A 19,611-nucleotide genomic window follows, 5' to 3' on the forward strand; every position below is an offset into this window, starting at 1 on the left:
AACGAATTGACTTGTTGGAACGGTGCCACGTTGAAAGTCACTGAGCTCTTCAGTACGGGCCATTCTACTAAAAATGTTTGTCTATGGAGATTGCATGGCTGTGTGCTCGATTTTATACACCTTTATACGCCGAATCCACTAATTTGAAGGGGTGTCCACATACTTGTGTGTATATAGTGTACATGCACCACGCTCTCCGTCTCTCTCTGCTGTGTCCACTGAGCTGTTGGGCCCACCCTGCAACATCATTGGATAATGCTGGGCAGGCCTCTTGCTAGCGGTCACTGTAATGCGAGGGGCTGAAGCTCATTGGCTAGAACTCAAATTGCTAGGGGGCTGGCCTACACGAAAATGTGGCACAGATTTAATAAAACAGTCGCTTTGAAACTAGGGATTTCATGGCTAATTGAGGTGAGACAGTAATTCTGCTCATAGATTATGTATGGAACTACACATTTACATATCCAGCCCAAAGCGGGAGGTTTAAAAAATACTTTCTTGGTTTCCAAAGTACTAGAGCAAGTCTTTAATAGGGCATTGGGCCACCAAGAGCCAGAACAGCTTCAAAGTACCTCGGCATAGATTCTACAAGTGTCTGGAACTCTATTGGAGGGATGTGACACCCTTCTTCCATGAGAAATTCCATCATTTGGTGTCTTGTTGATGGTGGTGGAAAACACTGTCTCAGGTGCCGCTCAAGAATCTCTCAGAAGTGTTCAATTGGGAGCAGGAGGAAGATCATGAACCATGATGTTTTGTGAGTTCAAATCCCAGGTGAGGACATGCTAAATAATAACTACTATATAAATGAACAAAGTAATGATGTATGTCAACGAGTCAAATATGGAGTGCTAAGTGATTAAGGAGTGCTAAGTGATTAAGGAGTGCTAAGTGAGGAGTGCTAAGTGATTAAGGAGTGCTAAGTGATTAAGGAGTGCTAAGTGATTAAGGAGTGCTAAGTGAGGAGTGCTAAGTGATTAAGGAGTGCTAAGTGATTAAGGAGTGCTAAGTGATTAAGGAGTGCTAAGTCATTAAGGAGTGCTAAGTGAGGAGTGCTAAGTGAGGAGTGCTAAGTGATTAAGGAGTGCTAAGTGATTAAGGAGTGCTAAGTGAGGAGTGCTAAGTGAGGAGTGCTAAGTGATTAACTGAAATGTTGTTGTTTGTTGTTGTTATTAAACTAATTTGATTAAACAACTTAAGTGACCGATGTCGGTTCATTACTTTAATTCCATTTAGTTCCGTTTTTTGAGAGCGAGAAACCTTCTTGCGAGAAACCAAATAATTAGCAAGAGAAATCAAGTCAAGAACTACGTTGGACATTGGGTTGAAGGGAGTTGTAGTTTTCTTTAAACAAATATTCAACCTAGTTTAATGCAGAAACGTGGTAATTAACTACATTGACCGTAATCCATTGCGACTTGTTATCTCTGGTTTGGACAGAGATTAATACACTTTTACACCTGTTTATTTAGGTTAGAAACACACAAGAGTGCATTCACCTTATGAGAGAAGAATGTACACAACACAACAAGAGAGAGGTATACCTTATCATTGTACTTGTTCTACTTGGAAGAACAAGTTAAATGGTTTAGTCAGATAGCGCTGCAGCATACTGAGGCAGACTAGCTAAATAGGATGGCTACAGACAGAGGACTACAGACAGAGGGCTACAGACAGAGGGCTACAGACAGAGGACTACAGACAGAGGGCTACAGACAGATGTTAAATGGTTTAGTCAGATAGCTCTGCAGCATACTGAGGCAGACTAGCTAAATAGGATGGCTACAGACAGAGGACTACAGACAGAGGGCTACAGACAGAGGGCTACAGACAGAGGGCTACAGACAGAGGACTACAGACAGAGGGCTACAGACAGATGTTAAATGGTTTAGTCAGATAGCTCTGCAGCATACTGAGGCAGACTAGCTAAATAGGATGGCTACAGACAGAGGACTACAGACAGAGGGCTACAGACAGAGGGCTACAGACAGAGGGCCACAGACAGAGGACTATAGACAGAGGGCTACAGACAGAGGACTATAGACAGAGGGCTACAGACAGAGGACTATAGACAGATGACTACAGACAGAGGACTACAGACAGAGGACTATAGACAGATGACTATAGACAGAGGACTACAGACAGAGGACTACAGACAGAGGACTACAGATAGAGGACTACAGACAGAGGACTACAGACAGAGGGCTACAGACAAAGGGCTATAGACAGAGGACTACAGACAGAGGACTACAGACAGAGGACCACAGACAGAAGGCTACAGACAGAGGACTACAGACAGAGGACTACAGACAGAGGGCTACCAACAGAAGGCTACAGACAGAGGACTACAGACAGAGGACTACAGACAGAGGACTATAGACAGTACAATATGGAGAGGACAACGTTGTCTGGCTGCTACTGCCTGACCAGAGAAGACTACAGACAGAGGACTACAGACAGAGGACTACAGACAGTACAGTATGGAGAGGACAGCGTTGTCTGGCTGCTACTGCCTGACCAGAGAGGACTACAGACAGAGGGCTACAGACAGTACAGTATGGAGAGGACAGCGTTGTCTCGCTGCTACTGCCTGACCAGAGAAGACTACAGACAGAGGACTACAGACAGAGGACTACAGACAGTACAGTATGGAGAGGACAACGTTGTCTGGCTGCTACTGCCTGACCAGAGAAGACTACAGAGGACTACAGACAGAGGACTACAGACAGAGGGCTACAGACAGTACAGTATGAGGATGACAACGTTGTCTGGCTGCTACTGCCTGACCAGAGAAGACTACAGACAGAGGACTACAGACAGAGGACTACAGACAGTACAGTATGGAGAGGACAACGTTGTCTGGCTGCTACTGCCTGAGTAGAGATGAGATGATGACTACAGACAGAGGACTACAGACAGAGGACTACAGACAGAGGACTTCAGACAGTACAGTATGGAGAGGACAACGTTGTCTGGCTGCTACTGCCTGACCAGAGAGGACTACAGACAGAGGGCTACAGACAGTACAGTATGGAGAGGACAGCGTTGTCTCGCTGCTACTGCCTGACCAGAGAGGACTACAGACAGAGGACTACAGACAGAGGACTACAGACAGAGGGCTACAGACAGTACAGTATGGAGAGGACAACGTTGTCTGGCTGCTACTGCCTGACCAGAGAAGACTACAGACAAAGGACTACAGACAGAGGACTACAGACAGTACAGTATGGAGAGGACAGCGTTGTCTGGCTGCTACTGTCTGACCAGAGAGGACTACAGACAGAGGGCTACAGACAGTACAGTATGGAGAGGACAGCGTTGTCTCGCTGCTACTGCCTGACCAGAGAAGACTACAGACAAAGGACTACAGACAGAGGGCTACAGACAGTACAGTATGGAGAGGACAACGTTGTCTGGCTGCTGCTGCCTGACCAGAGAGGACTACAGACAGAGGACTACAGACAGTACAGTATGGAGAGGACAGCGTTGTCTCGCTGCTACTGCCTGACCAGAGAAGACTACAGACAAAGGACTACAGACAGAGGGCTACAGACAGTACAGTATGGAGAGGACAACGTTGTCTGGCTGCTGCTGCCTGACCAGAGATGAGATGATGACTTTAAGGAATGAAAAATAATGAAGTCATCAAATAAAAACTAAGTAATAAACACAACTGAAATATTGTATTATTTCATAGTATTTTCCTATTTTTCTATGGATATCTACCCAATGTGGACCTGACAGAGACAATGACATATTTTAAATGTTCTGGCAATTGAATGTTCACTATTTTTGGCTTTATAGTTTCCATTAAAATCCTCTAAAGTAGTTTTAATGTAATTATTTCATAATGCATTTAATGTTTAAAAAAAGTATTGAAAACGGTGATTTAAAAAATATGGACCAACCTCAAAAAGCACTAATCGCTCAGCACTGCCAAAACAATAATTTACAGAATGAACATATGAGAGTACCCATACACATAATTTCAAGTTTGGGGGTTCAGGTAACACTTGGCCTGAAAAGTTGAGTAAACAAAAAGAAACTAAACAAACTTACTTAATAACAACTACATGGTCATTTTACATTCAATTATATTACTATTACTTAGTGCTTTAAAAACATTTTTGTGACAGTGGAAGAAGTGTTCCGATGTTATATCTGAAAAGCAGAGAAGTAGACTAAGATTTCATTTTTAGTCTAAGTTGTTGGAAAATGTGTACAATAAAAATTGTATCCGCAAGATTATCTGCCTCTGGGGATGTAGATAAAGGGCTTTATTGCCAAAATTACAAAGTATCCCTTTAAAGGTTGAGATCAAATGTAGTTGATGTGGCTACTAAAACAGCTGTCTTGTATGGTCAGTATAAGATAGGCCACGGTACATTGCCAATTTTGGGGGGAAATATTTGTGAGCAATGTTGCCAGCAATGGTTGCAACAACATTTTTCCATTGACAATGAGCAACTTGTTGTAATCTGGGGATCTGTGATCGGCAACGCCATTTAATGGCCAGTGTTTAGGAATCATCCAATCAGGTCATGTGATCAGTCTGCACTTCTAAAATGTTTTGGAAAACATGTTGACCGTTTTCCAAATGAAGTGAAAGAAAATCAATTCCCATTTTGTGATGAAATGTTGGCCATTCACGTCTAAAATGTTTCCGCACGACAACATTTGATCACGATAGATGAATACATACTGTGGTCAGTTTGTCATTTAACCCACAGAAATATCCACGCTGGGGTGCATGCTAAACAAAACCAGGCTAATTTTGCGAGCTAGCTCGTTTTTTGTTTTAGATAGTTTTTTGAATATTTAACTAGCTGGTCAGCTGGATGAAAACCAGTTACACTTCCTAGCTTAGAATTGTGAGGTAAAATGTTTGTTAAATCTAGTTATCCTTGTCTGATTTGACTGGCAGCAGATTGAGTGGGGGCCTGTTTGTTGCTTATTTGTTAGCTGATAAATTCCAGTACAGATGTGACAGTCAACAGGCAACAACAAGCCCAGCTGACAACACCCAGATAATGGATGGCACCATGAACAAAGTGAGATGGGAGCTCCCTCCCTCTGGGCAAAATAAGGCACCTGCACAGCCATTGTTCTCCACAATGATGATGAAGACTGACAAGGCGACAGGGACACAATGAAGACAAAACCGGAGACTATTACTCACTACAAGTCAACAAGGTAGGTCAAAGTGGGTCAAGCAAGAGAAGTCTACTGTTAGGACAAGGGATACCAGCTAAGTCTACTGTTAGGACAAGGGATACCAGCTAAGTCTACTGTTAGGACAAGGGATGTAAACTAAGTCTACTGTTAGGACAAGGGATACCAGCTAAGTCTACTGTTAGGACAAGGGATAACAGCTAAGTCTACTGTTAGGACAAGGGATACCAGCTAAGTCTACTGTTAGGACAAGGGATACCAGCTAAGTCTACTGTTAGGACAAGGGATAACAGCTAAGTCTACTGTTAGGACAAGGGATATAAACTAAGTCAACTGTTAGGACAAGGGATACAAGCTAAGTCTACTGTTAGGACAAGGGATACCAGCTATGTCAACTGTTAGGACAAGAGATACAAGCTAAGTCAACTGTTAGGACAAGCGATACCAGCTAAGTCAAGTGTTAGGACAAGGGATAACAGCTAAGTCAACTGTTAGGACAAGGGTTACCAGCCAAGTCAACTGTTAGGACAAGGGATACAAGCTATGTCAACTCCCTGGTGATAACACTATCAGTGGTACATTATTACATTAGTGTACTCTCCTCTCATCTCCTCCACTCCTCCTCTCCTCATCTCCTCTTCTCTCCTCATCTCCTCTCCTCACCCCTTCTCTCCCCTTCTCTCCTGTCCTGTCCTCTCCTCACCCCTTCACTCCCCTTCTCTCCTGTCCTGTCCTCTCCTCTCCCCTTCTCTCCCCTTCTTCCTCTCCTGTCCTGTCCTCTCCTCTCCCCTTCTCTCCCCTTCTCTCTTGTCCTGTCCTCTCCTCTCCCCTTCTGTCCCCTTCTCTCCTGTCCTGTCCTCTCCCCTTCTCTCCTGTCCTGTCCTCTCCCCTTCTCTCCCCTTCTCTCCTGTCCTCTCCTCTCCCCTTCTCTCCCCTTCTCTCCTGTCCTCTCCTCTCCCCTTCTCTCCCATTCTCTCCTGTCCTCTCCTCTCCCCTTCTCTCTCCTTCTCTCCTATCCTCCCCTTCTCTCCCCTTCTCTCTTGTCCTGTCCTCTCCTCTCCTCTCCCATTCTCTCCTGTCCTATCCTCTCCTCTCCCCTTCTCTCCCCTTCTCTCCTATCCTCCCCTCTCCCCTTCTCTCCCCTTCTCTCCTGTCCTGTCCTGTCCTCTCCTCTCCCCTTCTCTCCTGTCCTCTCCTCTCCTCTCCCCTTCTCTCCTGTCCTCTCCTCTCCTTTCCCCTTCTCTCCTCTTCTGTCCTGTCCTCTCCTCTCCCCTTCCTCCCCTCTCCCCTTCTCTCCTGTCCTTTCCTCTCCTCTCCCCTTCTCTCCCCTTCTCTCCTGTCCTCTCCTCTCCTCCCCTCTCCTCTCCCCTTCTCTCCTGTCTTCTCCTCTCCTCTCCCCTTCTCTCCTGTCCTCTCCTCTCCTCCCCTCTCCCTGGTGACAGCCAAAATCTTCCCAAAATGTAAAAGCCTATTTCTTTCTCCATCAATGCTCTCTATGCCAACAGGAAGAAGAGCAATGTGTCTAACTGTAGTCAACTCGCGTGTTTTCAGTAGTACACTGTGTTGCTGACTACACCAATGTAAAACTGCTGATGACTGTGTGCTAACGGGACTTTGCAGAGGCTCTTTGAGATCAAGTCACGTTTTCATCCATATTAAGAGGACTGTGAGTCAGAGGACTGTGAGTTAGAGGACTGTGAGTTAGAGGACTGTGAGTCAGAGGACTGTGAGTCAGAGGACTGTGAATTAGAGGACTGTGAGTTAGAGGACTGTGAGTCAGAGGACTGTGAGTCAGAGGACTGTGAGTCAGAGGACTGTGAGTTAGAGGACTGTGAGTCAGAGGACTGTGAGTCAGAGGACTGTGAGTTAGAGGACTGTGAGTCAGAGGACTGTGAGTTAGAGGACTGTGAGTCAGAGGACTGTGAGTTAGAGGACTGTGAGTCAGAGGACTGTGAGTCAGAGGACTGTGAGTCAGAGGACTGTGAGTTAGAGGACTGTGAGTCAGAGGACTGTGAGTCAGAGGACTGTGAGTCAGAGGACTGTGAGTCAGAGGACTGTGAGTTAGAGGACTGTGAGTCAGAGGACTGTGAGTCAGAGGACTGTGAGTTAGAGGACTGTGAGTCAGAGGACTGTGAGTTAGAGGACTGTGAGTCAGAGGACTGTGAGTTAGAGGACTGTGAGTCAGAGGACTGTGAGTCAGAGGACTGTGAGTCAGAGGACTGTGAGTTAGAGGACTGTGAGTCAGAGGACTGTGAGTCAGAGGACTGGGAGTTAGAGGACTGTGAGTCAGAGGACTGTGAGTCAGAGGACTGTGAGTTAGAGGACTGTGAGTTAGAGGACTGTGAGTCAGAGGACTGTGAGTCAGAGGACTGTGAGTCAGAGGACTGTGAGTCAGAGAACTGTGAGTCAGAGGACTGTGAGTCAGAGGACTGTGAGTTAGAGAACTGTGAGTCAGAGGACTGTGAGTTAGAGGACTGTGAGATAGAGGACTGTGAGTTAGAGGACTGTGAGTCAGAGGTTCCAGACCACAAGTTTCCCTCATCTCCTCCTCCTGGATAATTACATGATAGTCGGAATGTATATAACCACTATCTGTATAAATACGAACATGACTTAATTACTATACTTGCAATGTTTTGCAAAGGTACTTAAAGGTCAGGTTACATGTATAGCAGACCAGATGTTACTCTCATCTTCCTGGATAAATATGGCTACATGTATTTACAGTATTGTATAGCTCTACGAATAAATAAAACCCCAAAGTTGATAACCACACCTCAACATTACACTTCATAAAAACATATATTTCTTTCCATTGAAATGCAGTCACTGCTACCACTGTAAGTAAACCTCCCCTTAAACGTTATATTGGTATGCAGCCAGGAGATGAACCTCAATAATACATTCATTATACAGTGCTGCTTCTGACCAGAACTCAGGGGGCGAATAGGTCGCTGCGTTCGTTACCTTGGTGACCTCTGAGTTCTGTAGGTTGGCCTCGTGGGACCAGCAACCCCCCACAGCTGTCAACATGGCACACTCTTGCAGGTCTGCTTCCTGTTTAGTGGCTCGCTGTGCACTGGGTCGTACCAGTGTCGTGGGGTCCTCAAGGTCCGGACCATTCCAAAAAGGTGTACGCAGCTGGAGGCCTCGCAGGAGGAGGTGACAGGCTTCTAGATCAGCCTCCCAGACACGCTCCAGGGGGGACAGTCACAACTAGAGAGAGAGACACATACAAAGAGAGACAAACAAATCATCACACGGCCACAAATAGAAAAGAATAGAATAAAACACTGACATCCTGAGTTATTTTCTCCGCCTTGTCAGATGGTGACTGGGGGTCTCCAAACACGCTAAATAAGAAATGGTAAGCATTCCCCCAAGTCATCAAAAATTGGAGGTAAAAAGCTCTCCAAAAACGGCTATGTGAGTTATTTGAAAGATGCTCACAACAAGTTGATGTTAAATATGAGTCATATTCTGTTTCCAGGTGTCATTATGTGTTGATTATATTCACATACATTACCAGTGGAAACACCAACAAACCTGCTACGGTGTAAACCACATCCTGGTGGAGGCTAAAGACCGAGATAATTGCTTTTCTAACACCCTCTGTCCGTCTCCAAGGAGACCAGAAATAACACCATCCGTCCGTCTCTAAGGAGACCCGACATAACACCAGCAGCACATGGAGGAGCTAGACTGGTCCCTCTCTCTCTCCTCTCCCCTCATCTCCCCCCTCTCCTCTCCTCTCCTCTCCTCTCCTCTCCTCTCCTCTCCTCTCCTCTCCTCTCCTCTCTTCTCTTCTCTTCTCTTCTCTTCTCTCCTCTCCTCTCCTCTCCTCTCCTCTCCTCTCTTCTCCTCTCCTCTCCTCTCCTCTCCTCTCATCATCCCTCCCTGGTGATAACACTATCACTACCACTACCACGGCACCAACACTTCTCTGTCCTCTGTCCATTCTAACATAAATCTATTCAACACTTCTCTGTCCTCTGTCTGTTCTAACATTCATTTATTCAACACTTCTCTGTCCTCTGTCCATTCTAACATTCATTTATTCAACACTTCTCTGTCCTCTCTCTGTTCTAACATAAATCTATTCAACACTTCTCTGTCCTCTGTCTGTTCTAACATTCATTTATTCAACACTTATCTGTCCTCTGTCTGTTCTAACATAAATCTATTCAACACTTCTCTGTCCTCTGTCCATTCTAACATTCATTTATTCAACACTTCTCTGTCCTCTGTCTGTTCTAACATAAATCTATTCAACACTTCTCTGTCCTCTGTCTGTTCTAACATTCATTTATTCAACACTTATCTGTCCTCTGTCTGTTCTAACATTCATCGGTCATCTTTCTGGTGGAAACTGACCTGCATGTCCCAACCTCCTGCCAAATGCCTAACCATATTAGAGTAACATATTTTCCTCAGATTACACAGACCCACAAAGAATTCGAAAACTATTTCCATTTTGATAGACTCCTGTCATGACGTTGCCCTCTTTGAGTACAGCGAGCACCATCCCCCGCTCTCTGCTTCTACAACCAGACTGCTGTGGGCAGAGTGAGGTCGTAAATTCCTAAGGAAAAAATTGCCTCATGGACACACAGTTATAGAGAGAGGGTAAACTTTTCACAGAGGACAAAGGGAAATCCTTCCACCTCACAGAACTTGAGGTACGAACAAATGTCATGTTCCAGAGAAAGTGTAAAAGATGGGTGAAGAATCCAGCTACGAACTGGTCCGTTTGTTACAACTTGGGGAAGCTCATAGGAGACGGTGCGGCCATATTACCATAACGCTGTTTATATAATAACCTCAGATATGAGGTTTACATCTAATTGTTGTATTAGATGAATGAGTGAGTATGATACTGTTTGTATAATAGCCTCAGATATGAGGTTTACATCTAATTGTTGTATAAGATGAATGAGTGAGGATGATACTGTTTGTATAATGGTGTAATATGATGTTGGACTGTTTAATGATGAAAAATACAATTCCCTTTAGATTTGAACTAAATCAGAGCACCGCCCCTGAGCCCAGTTAGGGTCAGGCATCCTGGGACAGCCCTGAGCCCAGTTAGGGTCAGACATCCTGGGACCGCCCCTGAGCCCAGTTAGGGTCAGGCCTCCTGGGACAGCCCTGAGCCCAGTTAGGGCCAGACATCCTGGGACCGCCCCTGAGCCCAGTTAGGGTCAGACCTCCTGGACCGCCCCTGAGCCCAGTTAGGGTCAGACCTCCTGGACCGCCCCTGAGCCCAGTTAGGGTCAGACCTCCTGGACCGCCCCTGAGCCCAGTTAGGGTCAGACCTCCTGGACCGCCCCTGAGCCGAGTTAGGGTCAGACATCCTGGACCGCCCCTGAGCCCAGTTAGGGTCAGACATCCTGGACCGCCCCTGAGCCCAGTTAGGGTCAGACATCCTGGGACCGCCCCTGAGCCCAGTTAGGGTCAGACATCCTGGGACCGCCCCTGAGCCCAGTTAGGGTCAGGCCTCCTGGGACAGCCCCTGAGCCCAGTTAGGGTCAGACATCCTGGGACCGCCCCTGAGCCCAGTTAGGGTCAGACATCCTGGGACCGCCCCTGAGCCCAGTTAGGGTCAGACCTCCTGGACCGCCCCTGAGCCCAGTTAGGGTCAGACATCCTGGGACCGCCCCTGAGCCCAGTTAGGGTCAGACATCCTGGGACCGCCCCTGAGCCCAGTTAGGGTCAGACATCCTGGACCGCCCCTGAGCCCAGTTAGGGTCAGACATCCTGGGACCGCCCCTGAGCCCAGTTAGGGTCAGACCTCCTGGACCGCCCCTGAGCCCAGTTAGGGTCAGACATCCTGGGACCGCCCCTGAGCCCAGTTAGGGTCAGACATCCTGGGACCGCCCCTGATCCCAGTTAGGGTCAGACATCCTGGACCGCCCCTGAGCCCAGTTAGGGTCAGACATCCTGGACCGCCCCTGAGCCCAGTTAGGGTCAGACATCCTGGGACCGCCCCTGAGTCCAGTTAAGGTCAGACCTCCTGGACCGCCCCTGAGCCCAGTTAGGGTCAGACATCCTGGGACCGCCCCTGAGCCCAGTTAGGGTCAGACCTCCTGGACCGCCCCTGAGCCCAGTTAGGGTCAGACATCCTGGGACAGCCCTCTTCTGCCATTCTGAATAAAACCCAACTTTGAGAAATTATCAGTAGACCATGTTTTTCTCCATTAGGGGAGGACTAAGGTTGTAGATCAAGCTTACCTCAATTATGAGATGGCTAAAGGTTGTAGAATTGTTTAACCATACCACGTGGTTATACTCTTAGACTATCGATACCGACAGAATAAGAACAAGTCTTTGATATTAATTACACTGTCCCCATGTGCAGTTGCAAACCGTGGTCTGGCTTTTTTTATGGTGGTTTCGGAGCAGTGGCTTCTTCCTTGCTGTGCGGCCTTTCAGGTTATGTCGATATAGGACTTGTTTTACTGTGGATATAGATACTTTTGTACCTGTTTCCTCCAGCATCTTCACAAGGTCCTTTGCTGTTGTTCTGTGATTGATTTGCACTTTTCGCACCAATGTAAATTCATCTCTAGGAGACAGAATGCGTCTCCTTCCTGAGCGGTATGACGACTGACTCATATCAGAAGCTTCTAAAGCCATGACACAATTTTCTGGAATTTTCCAAGCTGTTTAAAGGCACAGTCAACCTAGTGTAGGTAAACGTCTGACCCACTGGAATTGTGATACATTGAATTATAAGTGAAATAATCTGTCTGTAAACAATTGTTGGAAAAATTACTTGTGTCATGCACAAAGTAGGTGTCCTAACCGACTTGCCAAAAGTATAGTTTGTTAACAAAACATTTGTGGAGTGGTTGAAAAACTAGTCTTCAACCTAAGTGTATGTAAACTTCAGACTTCAACTGTAGCTATAATATGATACTTGAAATGTCATTATTCTTCTATGAGTGTAATATTTACTGTTCGTTTTTATTGTTTAGTCCGCTATTGTTTATTATCTACTTAACTTGCTTTGGCAATGTAAACATACGTTTCCCATGACAATAAAGCCCTGAAATTGAATTAAACTGAGAGAAAGACAGAAAGAAAGAGAGATGTACAGTCTGTAGATAACTTCCTAGGGCTTCCACTCGATGTTGCAGTCTTTAGATCCTAGTTTTAGGTTTCTACTATAAAGGAGGGGCTCATAAGAACTCTTTTAGTGAGTGGTCTCATGACACGCGCTCCCGACAGAGTATGCTCTCGTTCCAGTACTTTTCTTCAGACAATGAAATTCTCCAGTTGGAACCTTAGATGATTTATGTTAAAAACGTCCTAAAGATTGATTCCATACATCGTTTGACTTGTTTCTACGACCTGTAACGGAACTTTTTGAGTTTTTGTCTGGATGAAATGCTCATGAAGATGGATTACTGGTTCTGAATACGCTAACAACAAGTGGCTATTTAGACATAAATGATGGACTTTATGGAACAAATAATTTATTGTCGAACTGGGATTCCTGGGAGTGCCTTCTGATGAAGATCATCAAAGGTAAGTGAATATTTATACTTATATTTATACTTCTGTTGACTCCAACATGGCGGGTATTTCTTTGGCTAGATTGGGGCTCTGAGCGCAGTTCTCAAATGATGCTTTTTCCGTAAAGTTTTTTTGAAATCTGACACAGCGGTTGCATTAACTTCTTAAGGTATAGGGGGCAGCATTTTCACTTTTGGATAAATAGCGTAACCAATTTCAACTTCCTACTACTCATGCCAAAAATATAAGATATGCATATTATTAGATTTGGATAGCAAACACTCTGAAGTTTCTTAAAGTGTTTGAATCATGTCTGTGAGTATAACAGAACTTATGTAGCAGGCAAAACCCTCAGGACTAACCGTTCAGATTGTTTATTTTTTATTTTTTGAGGTCTCTGTTTGTTCAGTGAGGTCTCATCGGCAAACAATATTTCTTAGGAACTTGTTTTCAGTTCCTACCGCTTCCACTGGATGTCACCAGTCTTTGGAATTTGGTTGAGGTTATTTCTTTGTGCAATGAAGAAGTACGGCCATCTGGGAACTGCGTAACACTGTTGAGAGTTGCACAAGACTTGAAAAGTAGCTTGGTTTGTTGTGTTCCTGTATTGAACACAGATAGACCCGTCTTCAATTTGATCGATTATTAACGTTTAAAAATACCTAAAGTTGTATTACAAAAGTAGTTTGAAATATTTTGGCAAAGTTTATTGGCAACTTTTGAAATATTTTGTAGTGACGTTGCGCAATTTGGAAGCTGTTTTTTTCTGGATCAAACGCGCCAAATAAATTGACATTTTGGATATATATATGGATGGAATTAATCGAACAAAAGGACCAATTGTGATGTTTATGGGACATATTGGAGTGCCGACAAAAGAAGCTCGTCATAGGTAAGGCATGTTTTATATTTTATTTCTGCGTTTTGTGTAGCGCTTGCAGGGTTGAAATATGCTACTCTCTTTGTTTACTGTTGTACTATCATCAGATAATAGCTTCTTATGCTTTCGCCGAAAAGCCTTTTAAAAATCTGACATGTTGGCTGGATTCACAATGAGTGTAGCTTTAATGTAGTATCTTACATGTGTGATTTAATGAAAGTTAGATTTTTATATCATTTTTTTCTTATTTGCCGCGCTGCATTTTCCCTGTTTTTTTGCCCAAGTGGGACGTCAGCATCCCCTATACCATAAGAAGTTAAGGATAAGTCTATCTTTAATTCTGTGAATAACACTTGTATCTTTTATCAATGTTTATTATGAGTATTTCTGCAAAATCACCAGATGTTTTGGAATCAAAACATTACTGCACGTAACACGCCAATGTAAACAGAGATTTTGGGATATAAATATGCACATTATCGAACAAAACATTCATGTATTGTGTAACATGATGTCCTATGAGTGTCATCTGATGAAGATCATCAAAGGTTAGTGATTAATTGTATCTATATTTCTGCTTTTAACTGGGAGTCTCGTGAGTGCAAACATCCGAAGATCATCAAAGGTAAGCGATTCATTTTATTGCTTTTCTGACTTTCGTGATCAATCTACTTTGCTGCTAGCAGTTTGCAATGTTTTGTCTGCTGAGAGAGATGTCCTTACGTTTCCTTAGTGAAAACAATGTACTGAGCAAATGTCAAATTGGCGTTTTGCCAAATCACCGTATGACAGACCATGTATTCACCTTGCACTCCCTAATTGACAAACAAACAAACCAAATCAAAGGCAAAGTATTCTCATGCTTTGTTGATTTCAAAACAGCTTTCAACTCAATTTGGCATGAGGGTCTGCTATACAAATTCAGGGAAAGTAGTGTTGGGGAAAAACAAACAACATTATAAAATTAATTTACATAAACATCAAGTGTGCGGTTAAAACTGGCAAAAAACACACACATTTCTTTCCACAAGGCCATGGGGATGAGACAGGGATGCAGCTTAAGCCCCACCCTATTAAACATATATAATCAGCGAATTGGCGAGGGCACTAGAATAGTCTGCAGCACCCGGCCTCGCCCTACTAGAATCTGAAGTCAAATGTCTGCTATTTGCTGATGATCTGGTGCTTCTGTCCCCAACCAAGGAGGGCCTACAGCAGCATCTAGATATTCTGCTCAGATTCTGTCAGACGTGGGCCCTGACAGTAAATCTCAGTAAGACAAAAATAACTGTGTTCCAAAACAAATCCAGTTGCCAGGACCACTAAAACAAATTCCATCTAGACACCGTTGCTCTAGAGTACACAAAAAACTAACATATACCTCAACCTCAACATCAACTCCACAGGTAACTTCAACAAAGCTGTGAAAAAGCTGAGAGACAAGGCAAGAAGGGGCTTCCATGCTGTCAAAAGGAACATACAATTTTACATATCAAGAAGGATCTGGCTAAAAATACTTGAATCAGTTATAGAACCCATTGCCCTTTATGGTTGTGAGGGCTTGAGTCCACTCACCAACCAAGAATTTACAAAATGGGACAAACACCAAATTGAGACTCTGCATAAAGAAAAAAATATCCTTTGTGTACAACTTAAAACAGCTAGACCAGTGCTTCCCAAAGGATTCACAGAGGTCTAAAAACAGCCAGACCACTGCTTCCCAAAGGATTCACAGAGGTCTAAAAACAGCCAGACCACTGCTTCCCAAAGGATCCACACAGCTCTAAAAACAGCCAGACCACTGCTTCCCAAAGGATTCACAGAGCTCTAAAAACAGCCAGACCAGTGCTTCCCAAAGGATCCACACAGCTCTAAAAACAGCCAGACCACTGCTTCCCAAAGGATTCACAGAGCTGTAAAAGTGCATGTTTGAAAATGACATTACAAATTGGGAACCTGAAAATTGTACTCCTGAAATAATGCTTATATAACTTAAGGTTTTGTTCTGGTTTATAAGCCTTGTAATATACACTACATGAGGTCACAGTAATATACACTACATGAGGTCACAGTAATATACATTACATGAGGTCACAGTAATATACACTGCATGAGGTCACAGTAATATACACTACAAGAGGTCACAGTAATATACACTACATGAGGTCACAGTAATATACACTACATGAGGTCACAGTAATATACACTACATGAGGTCACAGTAATATACACTACATGAGGTCACAGTAATATACACTACATGAGGTCACAGTAATATACACTACATGAGGTCACAGTAATATACACTACATGAGGTCACAGTAATATACACTACATGAGGTCACAGTAATATACATTACATGAGGTCACTGTAATATAGACTACGTATGTGGACAACCCTTCAAATGAGTGGATTCAGCTATTTCAGCCATCTTTCTCCCTCTCTCTCTCTCTCTCTCTCTCTCTCTCTCTCTCTCTCTCTCTCTCTCTCTCTCTCTCTCTCTCCTATATTTCTCTCTCCTATATTTCCCTCCACTTTCTCTCTCTCTCCTATATTTCTCTCCACTTTCTCTCTCTCTCTCTCATCTTCCTCTACCGCTCTCACCCTATTTTTCTCCCCCTCCATCTCTTCTAACTTTCTCCCCTATCTTTCTCTCTCTCTCTCTCTCTCTCTCTGTATCTCTCCCATCTCTATCACTCTTTCAACCGCTCTCTCTCCCCTATCTTTTTCTCCCTCTATCTTTCCAGAACTCTCCCTGCCCTAAAGCATAGTGCCAACTGAAAGTTTGGTGGTCTGGGGCTGTTTTTCGTGGTTCGGGCCAAGCCCCTTAGTTCCAGTGAAGGGAAATCTTAACGCTACAGCATACAATGACATTCTAGACCGTTCTGTCCTTCCAAATTTGTGGCAAAAGTTTAGGAAAGGCCCTTTCTTGTTTCAGAATGACAATGCCCCCGTGCACAAAGCGAGGTCCATACAGAAATATTCTGTCGAGATTGGTGTGGAAAAACTTAACTGGCCTTCGCAGAGCCCTGAACTCAACCCCATCGAACAACTTTGAAATGAATTGGAACGTCAACTGTGAGCCAGGCCTAATCGCCCAACATCAGAGTCCGACCTCACTAATGATCATGTGGCTGAATGGAAGAAAGTCCCAGTAGCAATATTTTACCTTTATTTAACTAGGCAAGTCCGTTAAGAAAAACATCTTATTTTCAATTACATCCTAGGAACAGTGGGTTAACTGCCATGTTCAGGGGTAGAACAGGGGTAGACTTTTACCTTGTCAGCTCGGGGATTCGATCTTGCAACCTTCCGGTTACTAGTACAACACTCTAACCACTAGGCTACACTGCTGCCCCAATACTCCAACATCTAGTGGAAAGCCTTCCCAGAATAGTGGAGGACGTTATAGCAGCCACTCCATATTAATGGCCATGATTTTGGAATGAGATGTTTGAAGAGCACGTGTCCACATACTTTTGGTCATGTAGTGTAACAAAAGACACAGTACTTTCTGGATCTTTCCAATGCCCTAGCTGAGATGACACTCTGATGGTGTTAGTTATGTTAGAAATAGATGGGATGTTCTTTCAAAAAGCAGATCATTTCTTAGCTAAAGGATGCATTAGAACATTGGGTTTCCTGATGATTGAATCTTGGTAGACGAGGAACAGAGCAGAGCTCTCACAGTCCTAAAAGCCCCTCTTCAACACTCCTCTCCTTCTGTCACATCACCTGCTGAGTCTCCTCTCATTTTCTCTGATTCATTTACCTCCCATCCAATTATAACCTCTGGATACTGTGGAAAACTACCGCAAGATGCAGCTCGTAAATCACCAACAACCCTATCACGTTGTAACTACCATCAGGATAATGTGGTTAGTATTCACGTTTAAGAAGTCATCAACAACCCTAACACATTATAACTACCATCAGGATAATGTGGTTAGTATTCACGTTTAATTAAGAAGTCATCAACAACCCTAACACATTATAACTACCATCAGGATAATGTAGTTAGTATTCACGTTTAAGAAGTCATCAACAACCCTAACACATTATAACTACCATCAGGATAATGTGGTTAGTATTCACGTTTAATTAAGAAGTCATCAACAACCCTAACACGTTGTAACTACCATCAGGATAATGTAGTTAGTATTCACGTTTAAGAAGTCATCAACAACCCTAACACATTATAACTACCATCAGGATAATGTGGTTAGTATTCACGTTTAATTAAGAAGTCATCAACAACCCTAACACATTATAACTACCATCAGGATAATGTAGTTAGTATTCACGTTTAAGAAGTCATCAACAACCCTAACACATTATAACTACCATCAGGATAATGTGGTTAGTATTCACGTTTAATTAAGAAGTCATCAACAACCCTAACACATTATAACTACCATCAGGATAATGTAGTTAGTATTCACGTTTAAGAAGTCATCAACAACCCTAACACATTATAACTACCATCAGGATAATGTGGTTAGTATTCACGTTTAATTAAGAAGTCATCAACAACCCTAACACGTTGTAACTACCATCAGGATAATGTGGTTAGTATTCACGTTTAATTAAGAAGTCATCAACAACCCTAACACGTTGTAACTACCATCAGGATAATGTGGTTAGTATTCACGTTTAATTAAGAAGTCATCAACAACCCTAACACGTTGTAACTACCATCAGGATAATGTGGTTAGTATTCACGTTTAATTAAGAAGTCATCAACAACCCTAACACATTATAACTACCATCAGGATAATGTAGTTAGTATTCACGTTTAAGAAGTCATCAACAACCCTAACACATTATAACTACCATCAGGATAATGTGGTTAGTATTCACGTTTAATTAAGAAGTCATCAACAACCCTAACACATTATAACTACCATCAGGATAATGTAGTTAGTATTCACGTTTAAGAAGTCATCAACAACCCTAACACATTATAACTACCATCAGGATAATGTGGTTAGTATTCACGTTTAATTAAGAAGTCATCAACAACCCTAACACGTTGTAACTACCATCAGGATAATGTGGTTAGTATTCACGTTTAATTAAGAAGTCATCAACAACCCTAACACGTTGTAACTACCATCAGGATAATGTGGTTAGTATTCACGTTTAATTAAGAAGTCATCAACAACCCTAACACGTTGTAACTACCATCAGGATAATGTGGTTAGTATTCACGTTTAATTAAGAAGTCATCAACAACCCTAACACATTATAACTACCATCAGGATAATGTAGTTAGTATTCACGTTTAGGAAGTCATCAACAACCCTAACACATTATAACTACCATCAGGATAATGTAGTTAGTATTCACGTTTAGGAAGTCATCAACAACCCTAACACATTATAACTACCATCAGGATAATGTAGTTAGTATTCACGTTTAATTAAGAAGTCATCAACAACCCTAACACATTATAACTACCATCAGGATAATGTGGTTAGTATTCACGTTTAAGAAGTCACCAACAACCCTATCACGTTGTAACTACCATCAGGATAATGTAGTTAGTATTCACGTTTAAGAAGTCATCAACAACCCTAACACATTATAACTACCATCAGGATAATGTAGTTAGTATTCACGTTTAAGAAGTCATCAACAACCCTAACACATTATAACTACCATCAGGATAATGTAGTTAGTATTCACGTTTAAGAAGTCATCAACAACCCTAACACATAACTACCATCAGGATAATGTGGTTAGTATTCATGATTAAGAAGTCATCAACAACCCTAACACGTTGTAACTACCATCAGGATAATGTGGTTAGTATTCATGATTAAGAAGTCATCAACAACCCTAACACGTTGTAACTACCATCAGGATAATGTGGTTAGTATTCATGATTAAGAAGTCATCAACAACCCTAACACATTACAACTACCATCAGGATAATGTAGTTAGTATTCACGTTTAAAAAGTCATCAACAACCCTAACACATTACAACTACCATCAGGATAATGTAGTTAGTATTCATGATTAAGAAGTCACCAACAA

At 43.1% G+C, this 19,611-nt stretch overlaps 1 long non-coding RNA gene across 1 annotated transcript in view; it reads right to left on the reverse strand.

The window, feature by feature from the left end:
- The window catches only part of LOC149976523 (uncharacterized), a 95,474-nt gene that overhangs the window by 16,591 nt on the left and 59,272 nt on the right, over window positions 1-19,611 (reverse strand). Inside the window, exon 2 of the long non-coding RNA XR_016487074.1 lies at window positions 8,140-8,388. This is a non-coding gene — a long non-coding RNA (uncharacterized LOC149976523). The remainder of the gene's footprint in view (window positions 1-8,139; window positions 8,389-19,611) is intronic.

Source organism: Oncorhynchus mykiss, chromosome 16 (assembly GCF_057628025.1).
Source record: "Oncorhynchus mykiss isolate SJ-2025 chromosome 16, ASM5762802v1, whole genome shotgun sequence".
In the NCBI taxonomy this organism is placed as follows: domain Eukaryota; kingdom Metazoa; phylum Chordata; class Actinopteri; order Salmoniformes; family Salmonidae; genus Oncorhynchus; species Oncorhynchus mykiss.